Source organism: Impatiens glandulifera, chromosome 5 (genome assembly GCF_907164915.1).
Source record: "Impatiens glandulifera chromosome 5, dImpGla2.1, whole genome shotgun sequence".
Lineage (NCBI taxonomy): Eukaryota > Viridiplantae > Streptophyta > Magnoliopsida > Ericales > Balsaminaceae > Impatiens > Impatiens glandulifera.
This window is the reverse complement of record NC_061866.1, coordinates 31018458-31036836: the sequence shown is the minus strand read 5'-3', so window position 1 is coordinate 31036836 and position 18379 is coordinate 31018458.

Sequence of the window (18379 nt, the reverse complement as noted above, 5' to 3'; positions counted from 1 at the left end):
TATATATATATATATATATATAACATAAGAAAATATAAATTACATTAGTTTAATAATTTTGTATTTTAATTGATATATTATTATTATTATTATAATTGAAATTAGTTTAGAACATAAGAAAATATAAATTATATTAATTTTATAATTTTGTGTTTATTTGGTAGTCTAAGAATGTATCATAACCAAATATATTTTTAATTAAAATGATTATTCAAACTCATTTGTTTTTTTTATTTAGATTTTATTTTTGTTATTGAATAATTTATTTTTAAATGATCAAATCTATAATAAAAAAATGATAAAACTCAATTAAGCGCAAGAACAAAACTGAGAAATCGAAAAATAAAAAATCTTAAAATATGAAATAAGAAAATGATAGAAACACATAATAGTCAATTAAATTTTAAATTCTGGAGAGAAGGATAATTAACTCCACCAACTCTTAACAAAATATGTAATTTTGTTATTGAATTTTATTATCATTATTTTATATTTTTAATCATTATATATTTACACAATTAATTAATTGTTCAACATTTTTAATATTAAATTTTAACTATTATGTTTAATTTAATAATTTTTTTATTATTTAACATTTTTAAATGACATGATCCCACGAATGACATAGAAACATGAACTTAGGTTGGTCTATTAAAAATCTCTATTTCAATAGAACTAGGTTAATAAGTTAAATAATCTTTTTTATTAGTTACCCTATTTTATATCTTAGATTCTAATTTAATATAAATGTTTTATTAAATATAATTATATATACTATTGAGATAAAATTTTAGTCCATCTACTTAATTATTATTAATTAAATATTTAAATTTATAATTTGTATTTAATAAATAAATAAGACATTAAAATATTTAATATTAAAAAATGTTATTTTCAAAATATTAATATATAAATTAATTATCTAAAATAAATTATTTACTTTTTTAATTATTTAATTAATTTAATAAATAATAAGGAGAAAATTGAAAGAAAGGCATAACTTGCACATAAGCTGAGGACCCATAGTTAGGACAACTCAGAATTTTTAAACCTAACAAAACTTAACCCACCAATTTTATTTGTTTTGTATAAAATATAAAATATATGTATTTAGTGATAACCTAGCTAATATTAATTTCAAATTAAAGATATGTATTTTTGGGTATTAATGAATACCACGATATAAACACTATTTTGTTTTTGTGAATATTGTATATATTGTCAACCAAAACCTACCATAAGTATAAAATTGAAAACCATTAGGTGATATTTTTTTGTTGTTGTAAAATGTTGAAATTGAGTTGATGGATCGGCCCAATTAAATAGGCCCAATTAACTAAAGTGTCAAAGGCTTAAGTTTGTTAAGTTTGTTAAGTTAGTTAGGACAAGTTGTTTATATATATATATGAGTAATTCACACAAGAGTGTTAGAGATTTTAGAGTTGTGAGTGATATATATAAAGAACGAGATGTAACTGAAACGTTTAATTGTGATAGTGAAATCGAGTTCGTAACAGAGCTCGACGGAGACGTAGACCATCTTTTTTGGGTCGAACTCCGATATCAAATCTTGTGTTGTTTGATTGGTTTCTTGCTGTTATATTTCTTAAGTTCTTTGATTGATTAGGAGGGAAATTCCCTACAGTGGTATCAGAGCTCGGTTTGGGCAAGATTAGAATCAATCTTGAAGAATCTTGAGGAATCTTGGAAAGGTCTTTAATGCTGGCTAGTGATACGGATAAGGAAGATTCCGGCTCAGGCGCAGAAAAAGACAAAGTGGACAAGGTTCAATATTATACCAGAAAGAGATCAACACAGAAGACAGAAGACAGTACCTTGGGAATTCTAGTGGCAGTCCATCTCAAGCATGAAGACTGACATTGACAAATTCGATGGCAATGGAGATTTTCGCATTTGGCAGCGGAAAATCAGGGCTCTCATGGCATAGCAGCATCTTCTACGAACTCTAGAAGAACCAGTCTCGTGGCCAATGGAGATGAATAAAGATCAAAAGATCGAGATGACAGAGACAACGATTGGTACAATCATTTTTCATCTTTCAGATTCTGTAATCCGGTTGATAGACAATGAGAAGACTCCGGCATCGATGTGGAGGCGCCTAGACGAGCTATTCCAATCCAAATCTTTGATTAACAAGATTTACTTGAAGGAAAGGATGTTCAGTTACAAGATGATGCAAGAAAAGACTCTTACTCAAAATCTTGATGAGTTCTTAAAACTCAATATCGAGTTGGTAAACTAAGGCGAGAACGAAGCAATGAGCAATGAAAACCAGGAAATAATAATCCTCAACTCTCTTCCCGAAACCTACAAGGAAGTCCGTAATGCAATCAAATATGGACGAACAAGTATCACTCTTAAAGAAGTGATTTCGGCATTGAAGTCGAGAGAGTTGGAATTAAGAACAGAAAAGAAAGCGAGTTCGAATGGTGAGAATTATATGGCCAAAGGGAAAAACTTCTTCAAAGGGCAACCTCGCACCAATAACAAATCGAAAGACAAGAAAAGCAAAACATCACAATCAGAATCTTCGGAAACAAGAAAATGCTATCATTGTGGAAAGGTTGGTCATATTCGAAACCACTGCTATAGCTGGCTAAAAGATAACAAGAAAAAGCAAGTGGAGACTAAAAAATCAGCGAATTATGGTGATGGCTATGATAATGGAGAGGTCTTAATGGCGTCAATGGAAGATACTAGGAGGGACTGAGTTCTTGATTCCGGTTGTACTTTCCACATGACGTACAGAAAAGATTGGATCTCTAATTTCCAGAAACTGAGTGGTTGCAAGGTGCTGATGGGAAATAGCAATGCATGTCAAGTAGAAGTTATTGGGATGTTAGCATAAAAATGTTCGATGGTGTTGTAATGGTTCTGAAACAAGTTAGGTTCGTGCCTCAGCTGTCACGAAATCTCGTCTCTCTCGGGATTCTTGATGACTTGGGATACACAAATCAGATAGTGTCGGGGAAGATGAAGATAATGAAGGAAAACAGGTTAATGATGCAAGGTATCAAACAAGAAGGTTTGTATCAGCTGATTGGTGAGACTGTTTCGAGACAGTATGCACTTGTAGTTTCAGATGAAGATAAGAAGGCCACGATATGGCTTCGGAGGCTCGGTCACATCAGTGAGAAGGGTTTGTAGATTCTCAGCGACAAGAATATATTAGGCTCAGAAAGAGTAAAGGGTCTAAACTTTTGCGAGCATTGCGTGTTAGGCAAGAAGCATCGGCAGAAATTTAAGACCGGGGTTCACAAGTCCAAGGGCGTGTTGGAGGATGTCCAATCAGACTTATGGGGTTCTGAGAAAACATCAACGCATGGAGGTAACTCGTATTTCTTGTCAATCGTAGATGATTACTCTCGTAAAGTATGAGTTTATCTATTGAAACACAAAAGTGATGCTTTTGAGAAGTTCAAAACATTGTAGACTTTAGTTGAGAATCTGACAGGTAGAAAATTAAATATCCTAAGAACAGATAATGCGTTAGAGTTTTGCAACGAAGTGTTTGATAGTCATTTTCGTGAGCAAGGGGTTCAAAGACATAGAACAGTTCGATCCACACCCCAGCAAAACGGAGTTGCTGAGCGAATGAATTGGACTTTGTTAGATAAGTCTCGATGCATGCTTTTCGGGGCAGGTTTGTCCAAGTATTTATGGGGAGAAGCTGTAATAACAGCAGCATATTTGGTGAATCTATGTCCCTCGACAGCAATTGAGTTCAAAACTCCTGAAGAAATGTGGACTAGTAATCCTCCAGATTTGTCTCATCTTAGACCATTTGGATGTACAGCATTCGCTCATCAAAAAGAAGGCAAGTTAGAGCCAAGAAGTGTGAAATGTGTGTTTCTTGGGTATCCTCAAGGAGTGAAAGGTTATAAGCTGTGGTTAAAATAGTCTGGCGGTTTTAAAACCATAAACAGCAGGGATGTAGTATTCAATGAAGAGGAGTTTGTGTGTCTCTCTCAGAATCAATCTAATCATGGTGACTTGGGTAAAAGCGAGCAGGGGACTGGTTAAGTGGAGAGTAATGCAGGGGATCATGGTCAGGTGGAGCCATTGATTTTAGATCAAAACACTGAAATGGTTGCTGATAATCAGGAGGAATTTACTGGTACAGATGTTGAACCTTTTGTAGCACAAGACGAAGAAATTACAGCTCAGTCGGAAGCTAGTTATCAACTCGCAAGGGACAGGGAAAGGAGGCAACCAAAACCCATCCAGAGGTATGGGTTCTCAGCTTATACCGATATGTTGGCATATGCGTTTATGACAGCAGTTGAGTTAGACAAAACTGAGCCGGAAGATTTCAAAGAGGCTTTGAGTTCTAGTGAAAGATCCAAGTGGATGGAAGCTATGAAGGAAGAAATGAATTCACTTTATAAGAATTCAACTTGGGAGATTGTTCCAAGGCCTGTCAAACAAACTGTAATCAAGTGCAGGTGGATCTATAAGATCAAGGAAGGTATTTCGATTCAGGAGGGGGTCAAGTACAAAGCAAGATTAGTTGCTAAAGGATTCTCTCAAAAGGAAGGAATTGACTATAATGAGATCTTCTCACCAGTTGTTAAGTACAAAACAATTCGGATAATGCTCTCACTGGTAACTCAGTTCGATCTTGAGTTAGAACAGATGGATGTTAAGACTGCATTTCTTCATGGAAATTTAGAGGAAACCATCTACATGGAGCATCCAGAAGGGTTCAAAGTTCAGCAAGAGAAGAACATGGTGTGTTTGCTTAGGAAGTCGTTGTATGGACTCAAACAATCACCAAGGCAGTGGTATTTACGGTTTGATGCGTTTATTACTCAACAAGGCTTTATGAGTAGTTATGATACTTGTTTATACTTTAGAGGGAAGAATATACTTGAAGCTGATTATCTTCTACTATATGTAGATGATATGCTACTAATCAGCAAAGAAGCTTCAAGTGTGAAGAAGTTGAAAATTGTTCTAAGTTCCGAGTTCGATATGAAGGACTTAGGCAAAGCTACTAAGATTCTTGGGATAAGGATTAAGAGAGACAGGAAGAATGGTGTAATGACTCTCAGCCAGCAAGGGTATCTCGAGAAGGTGATTGACAAGTTCGAAATTCGAGGAGCCAAGCCAGCAAAGTTGTCGATCACGAATCAATATCTGATGTCGTCTGTGAACTCGGCAAAAACCAGGTCAGATCAGACTTACATGGAAAAGATTTCGTATTCAAGTGCAGTTGGGTTTGTGATGTACTCAATGGTCTGTACCAGGCCAGACTTGGCACATGCGATTAGTGTCTTGAGCAGGTTTATGGCGAGTCCAGGCCGTGAACATTGGCTCGCAATGAAGTGGTTACTAAGATACATAGCCTCGACTACTAATGTGGGGATATGTTATTTTTAATATTCTTTTAAATAATAATAAAAATGAAAAATGAAAATATTTTATGATATTGATTATTTTTAGAAACAATTTACATATATTCGGTGCATGATTGTTACGATCCTATACGTTAAGCACAATTATAATGATGTTATATAAAATTCTCTCCTAAGATCGTAAAATTGATTAGAGAACTTATCCTTCATATAAAAAAAATATTTCTACTAGGTAATTTCTTTCCTTGATTCTCGTCTTTGTTTTTGTTTTGCTTCTTAAAGAATTTGAACAAATTGTGCTGACCTATTTTTTTGTCATTTTTGTTTCGTTATAGTTAAATAACTATTATTTTCATCGAATTTATAAACTACTCTTTAAACAAAAATAAAATTTAATGGTGATATTAAATGATAAAGTTTATAAAATATCCACTAAAAATATTAGCCTAAAAGAAAAATTATAGACCGAATGCTCAAAATAGTTGATTTAAATTTAATGCAATGACATTGTATGTAGTGTTTTATATTTTATTGATATTTTCAGTTGTCGATTAATGGTAAGATCAATATGTTGAACAGAGATGAACAACAATGTTTTACATATAAAATCACAATTCAACAATGTTTTACATATAAAATTACAATTTCACACAACTGTTTTTTCTATTATCTCAATAAATAAATATATAAATATCATTTACAATTTCTTGAAGTAAAAAAGTACCAAACTAATATTGAAATGATGACTCTTAAGTAAAATTAACTAATTTTATAAATTAATTTATTTTAAGATTCCATTAGAATAATGCAAATATTAGGAGTTTTCCCTAATAAATCAAATATTTCAGATTAGATTTTCATATTTAAAAAGGTCATAGGAGTCCCCCAAAATAAACACAATCAACATAGGGGCACAAGTGGCGCGACACGATCGGCGCGACAACACAATAGGCACAGGCGGCACAACTCGATATGCATGGACGACACAATATTGTCTAGAGTCGTTTTGTTGTGAAGTTGGCTTTGCCTGTTGTTTCTGATTTCTTTTGACTTTTTTTTGAGATCTATTGGTTACCGTTTGTTGTGCAGTTTGCTCCTCAATCAGGCTGGTCTGGTTTGCGTGGCTTTTGCTGGATCCTCTGATGGCATTTGCTGTTGTAGAGTGTTGATGTTGATATCTGCTACACGTCTAAATAATTATTGGTTGATAAGGCATTTGGTTGTCTATTGTGCAGGCTGAGCCATGATGAGCCTACGCTCGACCAACCTCCTCAACCGACCTAAAAGTACAAGGAAAAATAAAGGGAGTCTGGAGAAATTGATTGAAAGGGCTGCAACTTCTTCTAGTTGTCCAACCGGTCACAACGCTGCTGATGTAGATAACACTGCCTTCAATCCAACTATTACATCGACTAGTCACATGGCTGGTCTATCAACCGGTCACGCTCGTCTCCCGACTCATCTCTCAACCGGCCATGATGCCCATCCTCTAATTTGTCGTGTAGCCTCCACTCCAACCGGTCTGGTTGTTGTCAACCAAACCAGCATTGCTACTCCTTTAAAAGGCCATGTCGATGCCACCCTAACCGGTCACAATATGATTTTTCCAGCCGGGCTCACCTTAGGCACTACAGTATGTAACGACATCCCCACCCTGACCGCTTAAATCCCCGCTATGAAATGGACCATGGGACAAAATTATATCGTAAATATGGAGGGCATTCGGAATCAAATTCTCAAGTCCCTCGCCTAGTTCCAAAGGCATGAACTTGTCATGACCAATGAAAGGAGCGAGCAAGTTATTTGTCAATTTAAAATCCGATTCGAGCAAGATTGGAACTCATTCAACAAAGCCGAATATGATGAAATCGTTCTATAGTCGGTTAGTGTCATGAGGGAGTTCTACAAGTACCCAAAACCTATACCTACACTACACAAACAAATACAAATCGAATATGGCAAACCAATAAGGTTTGGGGCAAAAACGGGACAGTTAATAGAATTATTAAATAAACCATCTTCAATTCAAGGTTAAGGAATCAACTGAGCATCTCAGTGGCGGGATTGAATACCCGGATCGAATAGAGTTCACGCTGCCCGCCCTAAACAGATAGGAGGCGTGGGCCACAAGTTGCACATTAGCCTCCGGGTCGCACGATAGAAAAAGACCCAACATACAGATGCACACTCCTCCATGTGAAATATTTATTTTCATGTTCACTTTTTTGTAGTAATCGTGTAGTAAGAAATATGTAAATGATTGACTTGAAGAGGTATATTCATAACATCCTATGCTCGTGGATATCTTCTACCTTCTATTATGGATCCTAGCCTAAGAATTAAAACGCTCGAACACCCGCTCCAAATCGAACTCTCCTTGGAAATTGAAGAAGGATGCATCAATGATTAAACTTTGTAATGACAATTCGAACAAATGTGGGTGAGACTAAGAAACATCCTACTGCACCTTTATAATGACAAAGTACTTGCCTACCTCAGCGGACTCATTGGAAAACCGCTTAAGCTCGATCCTGACTTTGACTCGTTTGAATGGGTCACGTTTTTCCGCATCTACATTGAAATTGACTCAACGAGTACAAAACTGGAAAAATTCGAGCTAAGATGCCGAAATTGAAACATGGCCACCATTGAGGTCATGTACTAGCAGCTGAAAAAAGAGAATGGGGAAAAGAAAAAGAAGCATGTGGCTACCCTCGAACAAGAGAATGTCAAGATGGTCAAGAAATCCTATATCAAAATCCTCAAAGCAAATGAAAACCACAACGAACACGTGAGTAAGAACCAAACCGATCCTGATCCCACCGAGCCTGAAACTGAGGCCCTTTTCCCACTAATTAGGTTCGAAAAGTCCGGCTTCGACGTGGATGATAGCGAAAGCCAAAGTATCTCGAAAACCAAGAGCTCTAAAACCAAAGAAAGACACAATGTTGTCAAAGAAACTACCTTAAAGGAAACAACTCATACGCTCCACTCCAAACTCAATCCCAAAAGGAAATAAGTGACAAGAGAAGCTAGCGAAGACGAAGAAGCCAAAAATATATCCCCAAAAGACCTAAGGGTGACAAGAAAGAAGAAAAGAAAGAAAAGGGAAAAAGACAAGAGAGACGAGTCCGGGGAAATCAATCCATATCGTCTTGTTTTAGTTGATTGATTGTTAGTTTTATTCCTTATTCATTTTTGTACATTGATTTTATGTCCGTGTGTGTTTCTTAGGCCAATTGTGGATTCCTAATGGCCATCGTGTGTTGCCTTTGAGCAAACTGTTGTAAACTCAATTCAGCACTTGTACTCCTTTTATCGTTTTCGAGTCTTTTTAATTAATGGCGTAAGTCATTTCTAAAAAAAATAATTTATTTAGAATAATATGATTAATTCATATGTACATTCATGTTTTTTCTTAAGTGGAAACAAATGATTATGCCCTTTCTAGGTTCATAGCATTTTTAAAAAGAAATAAATAAATTAAGGTATTGATAGTAATTGAGTCATTAAAATTTCAAACCTAACATATATATGAATTTTGAGAATATTATAGTTTCACAAAAATTTTTATTTAAATAAGGATGAAAAATTGATATGTAAATGTAAATATACTATAGATTGTAACAATTATTTACTTCAAGCATTAAATAAATTCTTAAGTAATTTAATTAATTAATTTAAGTGTCTTTTTCTAATATGGTGGCAAGTACTTGTTATCTCGACATTTTTAATCAATGCATTATATTTGTTTCCACAATATTGTTAATTAATACATTATCATTGTGGAAACAAAGGTGATAGTGTTGACACTTTTTTCTTCCCTTTTTAGGTAATTAATTTAAATACTCAATACACTTAATTTTGATGTACATTTAGAGAGACATTAATTTTAGCAAAGCGGTTTGACTAGTTAATCGTATTTGTAGATTTATTATTTGATGAGAAATGCAAAAATCAAAAAAAGAAGATTACTTTGGAAAGATAAAATTGTGTTTATATTGAAAATGTAAAATGAGTTAAATTTCCTTTTGAACTTAATTGAATTCAAAAGAGTAACTTTAAAGATAATTAAAACGGATAGACAAAGTTAGATACATGAGTTTATGTCATGATATTACAAAGTCTAAGGCAAAGTTTTGATTAAATTTATAATTTGGCTAAAATTTAAATGGGCTCTCAATATTTGGTTATAAAATTTATAGATTTTTTCTCTCAAATGAGATGGCCCAAAATATCATTGTCATACTTTCACACAAATGTAAGCTAACATTAGTTTTGGATTTTTATGATTAAAATAAATAAAATCCTATAAATATACTACTAATACCTAGCCTATAAGTTGTTACCAACAATTTATTGAGTGAAAGAGATAAAATTAGTCAGAAGATAGATGATGTTAAAAAAAATTATATAAATTTATGGTTATTTGTTTAAACTTGATTTATTGATGGGCTATAATAGACTTAGATTTATAAGTATGTAAGTTTATAAATAAAGATGATGTAACTTAGGGTTAATTTGACTATTAATTTATAAAAAAAATTATGAGCAGCATATTGAATCATTCTCGATAAATTTGGTGTGTTTTTTTAGCTTACATTATTTCTGTTGTTTTAGATTAGGTTATTATTTCAATTTTCCAACAAGAATCCTAGGATAATTGTTATAGATAGAATAAAAAAAGAAACAAAAAAACACATTAAAAATTTGATAACGGAGTTCGGCCCAATGTAGTCTATAGACTATCAATTAATAAGGAAAAATATATACAAATATGGGATGAGAGTTTCTTCTATAGACTAAGAACTCCCCCACTCATATCATCTTCTAATATGAGATTCTAATTATGAGGAGAGTTTTTTTTATGTATAAAGAAACTTACCCCACTCCCATCATCATCCGATGTAGGATTCTAAATGTGCCAAAAAATAACAAATCTCCATCTTGACACAATATCAAATACAAATCTTCATCATTAAAAAATAGTTCTTAAGTGATTTCAATTGGCACTCTTCAGCACTGACTCAAATGCGCAAGATATTTACCAAATCCAAACAATGTTTAGATTTATTTTTTCCCATATCTTTCATCTCGAACTCTTTACTCAATTGAGACATAAATTTATCAATTTCATATTTCCTAGCATCAATATATCATCAACGTACAAAAATAGATAGATATAAGGCTCATCTTTTAGTTTACGCAAATACTCACAAGAATCAAATTTACTTCTTGTTGGGTCAAATTATTTTGACTAAGGGTCAAATCACTTTGACTATTGAAATTTTGATGATGAGTTTGTGTAAAACTTAAACTAAGCCTTCTTATTGTTTTTGGTGCAAGTGTATCAAAAACGTGTTAAATTAGACTAAGTCTGAATGAGGTTCATTAGACTTACTAGCTATTATATGCATTAAGTTACACTTGTAGTCTAAAAGGCGTAGTTAGACGTGTTGTCTAACGGATACGCAATTAGACGTGCAGTCTAACAGATGCGTAGTTAGACGTGCAGTCTAACGGATACGCAGTTAGATGTTCAGTCTAACAGGCGTAGTTAGACGTGCAGTCTAACAAATAGGTAGTTAGACATGCATTCTAACAAATGCGTAGTTAGACGTACAATCTAACAGACGTAGTTAGACGTGCAGTCTAACGGATGCGTAGTTAGACGTGAAGTCTAACGGATGCGTAGTTAGACGAGCAGTCTAATGAATACGCAATTAGACGTGTAGTCTAACAGGCGTAGTTAGACGTGCAGTCTAACAAATACGTAGTTAGACGTGCAGTCTAACAGTCGTAGTTAGACGTGCAGTATAATGGATGCGTAGTTAGACATGTAGTCTAACGGATACGCAGTTAGACGTGCAGTTTAACAAGCGTAGTTAGACGTGCAGTCTAACAGATACGTAGTTAGACGTGCAGTCTAACAGACGTAGTTAGATGTGCAGTCTAACAGATACGTAGTTAGATGTGTAGTCTAACAGATACGTAGTTAAACGTGTAGTCTAACAGGTGTAGTTAGACGTGCAGTCTAACAGATGAGAGTTAGACGTGTAGTCTAACTCCTTCAGATTAGTCTGAAGGGAACCGTAATTAAAAGTGTCGTCTAATTCCATTAGACCAGGTGGTCTAATGGATCCTGCTATTAGACAGGGGCGTCTAACTTCATTAGACTTGTCAGTCTAATTGAAGCATGTCTAATGCCATGCTTAAGCAGTTGCTTAAAGCCAACATCCGTCTACCCACGATCAACTAGTTGTATGCTAGTCTTGCTCCACTATTTCGTGCAGACCAGTACGACAGACAATTGCAACCAATGAACTAATGCCATGTAAGCAAATATTCTTCCCACTACTTGTTTCTTGCTGGACAATCCTAGAAGAATATTTGGCACACTACCAGATTGGTATGGCCACGATCATGGTGCACAGACTCTGTTGTACCTGTGTACTATGGAGGCTCTCTAATGGGTATTCACCACGTGTCATTACAGAAGATTCGACCGTTAGTATCTGCTCTCTATTTAAAGATCCTCAAGGACAACGGATGAATCACTAAACGGTTGGACACACACGCAAACATACAAACTAATACACGAACAAACTACTGAATCTTACGAATTGCTTTCTTGCTTTACTATGTGTACATCAGAAGATAGATAGAATCAAAGTATTGTCTAGCTGAGTGATATTCTTCAATATATTGTAATTTAAACAAAGTCTGTTTTGTTCAACAGTGAGCTAGCCGTGCAACTGTATTTGATTCTAAAGAAAAGTATAGTGAATCCTTCCGGTGGTTGGAAGAAGGGGTGACGTAGAAGAGTTTTTCTCCAAACATCCATAAACAACTCTTTGTGTCATTTACATTTTGTCATCTTTACCTTCTTTGGTTCTTAGCTTCAAATCTGAGCAAACGTTTTCGCACTTGAATCATTCAAGAGTTTTACAAGGGTTTGTGAAGAATAGAAAGTGATTTAAATCCCTAACAAGATTTCTATCAAACCGTTTTTATACGAAGTTGTCATCAATGGCTAGACCCCATCTCTATTTATTACACCGATCATATCACTTCTTGTGTACTTGTGGTCCATCATAATCTTGTCAAGTCTCATGTACCTTTGTCTCGATGATTGCTTTAACTTGTACAATAATTTGTTCAATTTTCAAACCCAATTTTCTTTATCAACAACTTTGAATCCTTCCGGTTGAGAAATATCTCGTTCAAATTATCGTGTAGGAATGCAGTCTTCACATCTAGTTGAGCTAGCTCCAAATTCACTTGCGCTACCAAGGCTAACAAAATTCTAATGAAAGAGTTTTTAACAACAGAAAAATACCTCATTTTAATCAATTTCTTCCTTCTGAACGTAATTTTTAGCTACCAATCTTTCCTTGTATCAAACATCAATTTTTTTCTTTGAGAAATCATTTTTTCTTAGCAAATATCTATTTACAACAAATATAATTCTTTCCCTTTTTGTAAATGCGTCAACTTACATGTCTCATTCTTATGAAGAGATTGCATCTCATATTTTATAGCACATTTCTATTTTTACATTTTCAGTACTTTTAATGATATCTTAAAAGGTGGATGGAACATCATCTACGATTGGAAGTGCATAGACCTCCATGTCAACAAACCGAGATTCCTTTTGAATCACTCGTCTTGGTCTGTTCACATAATTTGATTCATGTTATTGTGAAGGTTCTTGGATTAGAACCTCTTTCTCATTTGACTTTCCGTCTGTCATCAAAGAGACATTTGTAATTGGGCTTATCTTTATCTATTCAAACTCTACATGTTGCAGAGTACATTCATTCTTGTTTGGTAATACCATATTCAACATTAAAGATTCGTTAAAAATAATATATGTACTGATAATGGTTTTCTTTATATCCAAACACTAGAGACGATATCATTTAATTGTAGTAGTAAATCTAATAAAGAGGGCATTCCTTGTTCGTTGATCTAACTTTGATTCAATTACATGATAATATATCGTAGAACCAAAAACATGTAAAAAATTATAATTAGATGCAACTTTTCCAAACCATACCTCTAATGGAGTATTGCCACCAAGTACAAATGATGGTAGACGATTTACCAAATGTTGAGTGTATGTCACAATTTCTGCCCAAAACTTTATAACTAACTCAACATTAAACAACATAAAATGAATTTTATCCACCAATGTGTTGTTCATACGTTCCGATACTTCATTATGTTTTGGTGTTTTTCCAATCGTGAATTGTTTATGCCACAATTTTGGCATAAATTCTGGAATAAATGATTTTTGTATTCTCCACCGTTATCATTTTTGAGAATTTTGATTTTTCTTCCTTTCTGGTTTTCAATTTGAGCTTTCCATTTAAGGAAAATCTCAAACACCTCATATTTGTTTTTCATAGTAAACACGTATACTCTTTTAGAAAAATCATCAACAAAACTAATAAGATAATTTATACCTCCAAGAAATGGGGTCTTGGAAAGTCCTTAAACATCCGAGTGCACATAATCCAAAATACCCTTAGTGTTATGGATAACATTGCCAAATTTTACCCGCCTTTATTTTCCCAGAAAACAATGTTCACAAAAATCTAATTTACAATTTTTTGTATCTTTTAACAATCTTTTATTAACAAGAGTTAGAATATATTTCTCATTAGCATGTCTCAAATGCATATTGTATAGCTTTGTTGCATTTGATTCATTACTACTACCGGAATTTGATACAAATGATGTTGTCCCATTAACGATACTACCTTGATAGTAATACAAATTATTATATTTCTTGATGGATTTCAACATCACTAGTTCTCTAGAGATTACTTTAAAATTTTCATTTAGAGCAAAGAGAAGACGAGTTTTCCATTCTAACTCAGACGAATTTTCCATTCTCAAATGTAAGCCTTTTGACTCCAAAATCCCAAAGAAATTAGATTTTTTTCATATTCGGTATGTACCGAACATCTCTGATAATTCAAGTGGATCCATTATCATTTCTCAACTTGATTAAACCTATCCCTTTTATTTTACATGTATTATAATCTCCCATGTAAACAACTTCACAGTCTAGTTTTTTATAGTCCAATATCCACGCGTTAGAATGTGATGTTGTGTGTGACATTTACAAAGAGAATTCTAATCAATATCACCTTTGTTTTCTATAACATTTTAATCTTTGGAAGAATCCTTATAATTCTTCTTCAACTTTGTGCAACTATTCTTTCAATGTCCTTTCTCACGACATACAACACATTCATCTTTGACAACTCTACTTGTGGATCTTCTTCTTCCCCCTTTTGATTTGCTTTGCTGACGGCCCTTAACCACCAATGCTTCATTTGTTGTGGCTAATTGATTAAACTTAGTGATCTGTTCATTCATGGTGGTACATGACTTGTAATCAAACCGGAATAAACAATTTTTCATAAGGAATTTATTCTGACCATTATTTTTCATAAGGAACTTATTCCGACCACTAGTTTTAAGAAATTTGTCCTACAATGTTTGTTATAGTTTATGTGTAAAAGTTTTGTTCTTCACGACATACTTCTACTCTTTAGTCAAGCATGGTCTAATTATTCCGCACACCAATCTATTCATGATACTCCAATCTTTTTCTTCTATATCATTTAGAGTTTTGAGATCAATAACAAGATTTAGACTCTGTTGGAAAAGACAATCTAGAACCTCACATTTCAACATGCCGAAAATGCCAAGTTCCATCAAATTTTTTCACCGCAAATTTCAAATTCGACATCGTGGTACTTGTCTAGGATGACAAAGGAGTTCATTCCCTATTGAATTCTCATCCGCCATGCCAAGGACGAACCTTTGACTCTAATACCACTTATTGTGGAAAACTGATAGAATAAAAGAATAAACGAAAGAAAGAACACATTAAGAATTTGATAACTCCAGACAAATATTGCTTATCAATTAATGAAGAAGAAGATATACAAATATTGGATGCAACAAATCTAAGGTTGGAGAATTTTTTTATAGATTAAAAAACTTTCCCCACTCCCATCATCTTCCGATATAGGATTCTAATGGTGAAGAAGTTTTTTTATATACTAAGAAACTTTCCCCTCTCCCATCATCATGTGATGTGAGATTCTAATTGTACAAAAAAACGACAATAATAACTTAATTTAATAATGAATCAATGAATCCTAATTGTACTGATATTTTCTCGACATGATAAAGTTGCTTACTTGATTCAGATCAATGTTCTATAGATTTGGAATGCCCCTCCACGAGCAACCTCTTTGGATGAATATGTGGCTGTTGTTTTTCCGTCCAAAAGATGTTGACAAATGTTTGAAATATGGAAAATTATCGGTAATAAGAGGACAAAATATTTCTTCTTATTCATCTCAAATGGATTGTTACAAATCTTTATAGGTTGAGTATTAAGACTTTTCAAATGATTGCTTCTTCAAATACCAATATAAATTCTGATACATATTAAATAAGTCTCCCATCCAAACCTCTTGGTTATCCCACTCATCCCTAATACCATTATTATTCTAGGAATACTAAACATCACAAACAAAAAATTATTAATTTAAGTTTATTTAATAAATCTCTCCCTTAAACTTAATTACTCTTCCTATCTCTCATTCATCAACCATTTACAACTCTTCAGTATTGTTGTCGGTAGCGGCTTGGTTAATACGTCCGCAATTTGAGCTCAACTTTCAACATCCTCCATCTCCACCTTTTCTTCTCTAACTTGTTCTTGGATGAAATGAAATCATACGTTGATGTGCTTGCTCTTTCGTGATTAACCAGGTTCTTTGCCAACTCGATCACCGACTTGTTATCAACTCGGATCATAGTCCATTCGTCTCGGATCACTCCTAAATTCCTAAGTAAATTTGAAAGTCATACTGCATGTCACATGCTATAAGAGGCCGCCACATACTCGGCCTCACAGGTTAACAAAGTTACAATAGGTTTCCTCTTTGATATCCAAGTAAAATATGTATTCCTAAGTAAGAGTACATAATCCGAACCACTTTTCTGATCATCAACATCACCACATCAATCACTATCTGAATAACCTATTAATCGGTAGTCATCTGATTTTGAATAGAAAAGATGAAGTGATAGGGTTTTATGAACACATTTCAGAATTCTCTTTAAGGCCTTCCAATGTGTATAGCTTAGATCCTTCATGAATTTATTTTCCATCCCAACACTCAACATTAGGTCGGGCTCGTGCTTTTAAGATACTTTAGACATCCGATTAAACTTTAATATCTCCCAACATTAGTTTGTTCTCCTCCATAAAACTTTGAGAGTTTAGTGCCTGTTTCCATTGGAGTAGAAACCAAGTTGCATTCCTCCATTTCAAACTTCTTTAAAACTTCAAGCGGGTACCTCTCTTAGGATATAAAAATCAATTCCTTTGACTGCTTTACTTCTAGGACAAGAAAATATTTCATGAGGCCTAAGTCTGTTATCTCGAACTCTTTCTTTATTACCTCATTGAACTCCTTAATCAGTTTTGTGTTTCTTCCGGTGAATATGAGGTCATCGACATATAGAGCGACTACCATTATATTATTTTCTGATTTTTTCTATATAAGGCATGCTTGTATAGATATTGCCTATATCCATTTTTCTTGAAATACTCGTTAATTCTCTCATTCCAGGCACGAGGAGCATGCTTCAGCATGAAAGGGCGTTTCTCAATCTCAATACCTTCTTCTCATCCCCTCTCTTCATATACTCGAGTGGTTGCTCGACGTACATCTCTTCCTTCAATACTCTATTTAGAAAGTCTGACTTCACATATATCTGTAGAATCCACTATTGGTTTTGAGCAGTTAACGAGATCAGAAGTCGGATTGACTCTATTCTCGTGAGAGGAGAAAAGACATCATCATAATTGATTTTATTCTTTTGTCTATAGTCATTCACCACAAGTCGAGCCTTATAATAATCAACCTCTCCCTCAACATTCATCTTTTTATACACTCATTTTACTCCAATTGGTTGAGCTCCTTCAGGAAGGTCGGTCAGCTCCCATGTTTTATTGCATTCAATTGCCCAAATTCTTCATTCATAGCTGATATTCATTTCTTGTCTTGTACAACTTTCTCAAAATTCAAATCTTCTAAGTCTTTCTGGAAACATACAACGTGGACTACATTGTAGTGTCATATATCTCTTGAAAATTCTAATTCTGGGTTGTTGAGGCTCAGATTTCATCTTCTGAAAGCTCGATGGTTGTTGATATCAGAGGCATAATAACCTCCAAACTTCTTTCTTCCTCAATTGGGTTACTCTAGTTCCATGTCATTACGCAGGTACATCTCATAAGACGTATTTCTTTAGATGCAGTCTTAAGTAAGCGCAATCAAACAAAGTCTTAATTAAATCAGACATGGTCTAAAGTAATTCGCAAACAGACAAAGTCTGAATTAAACCACACGTGATCTGAAGTAATGCACGAGTAGACGAAGTCTGAATTACATCAGACATGGTCTGAAGTAATGCGTGAGTAGATGAAGTTTGAATTACATCAGACGTGGTATGATGTAATGCGCGAGTAGATGAAGTCTGAAGTACATCGAACGTGGTCTGAAGTAATGCGCGAGTAGACAAAGTCTAAATTAAATCGGACGTGGTCTGAAGTAATGCGCGAGAAGACGAAGTGTGAATATCAGACGTGGTCTGAAGTAAAGCGTGAGAAGACGTCGTCTAACTTCATCAGACGTGTTCTAAAGAAGTCCGCGAAGAGACGTCGTCTAACTTCATCAGACGTAATCTGCAGAAGTGCGCGAGCAGACGTCGTTTGAACTTTATTAGACTTGTAGTGTGAAGAAGTGCGCGTTTAGACGCTTTATTTCAACAGCCATCTGAAGAAGCGTATGATGCCTTGCTTCAACAGTTGTCTAAAGTAGCATCAGACTATATATTCATCTCATCAACAATGTTCGTTATCAATAGTCTGGAATGTCAGCTCAAACAATAAATGAACA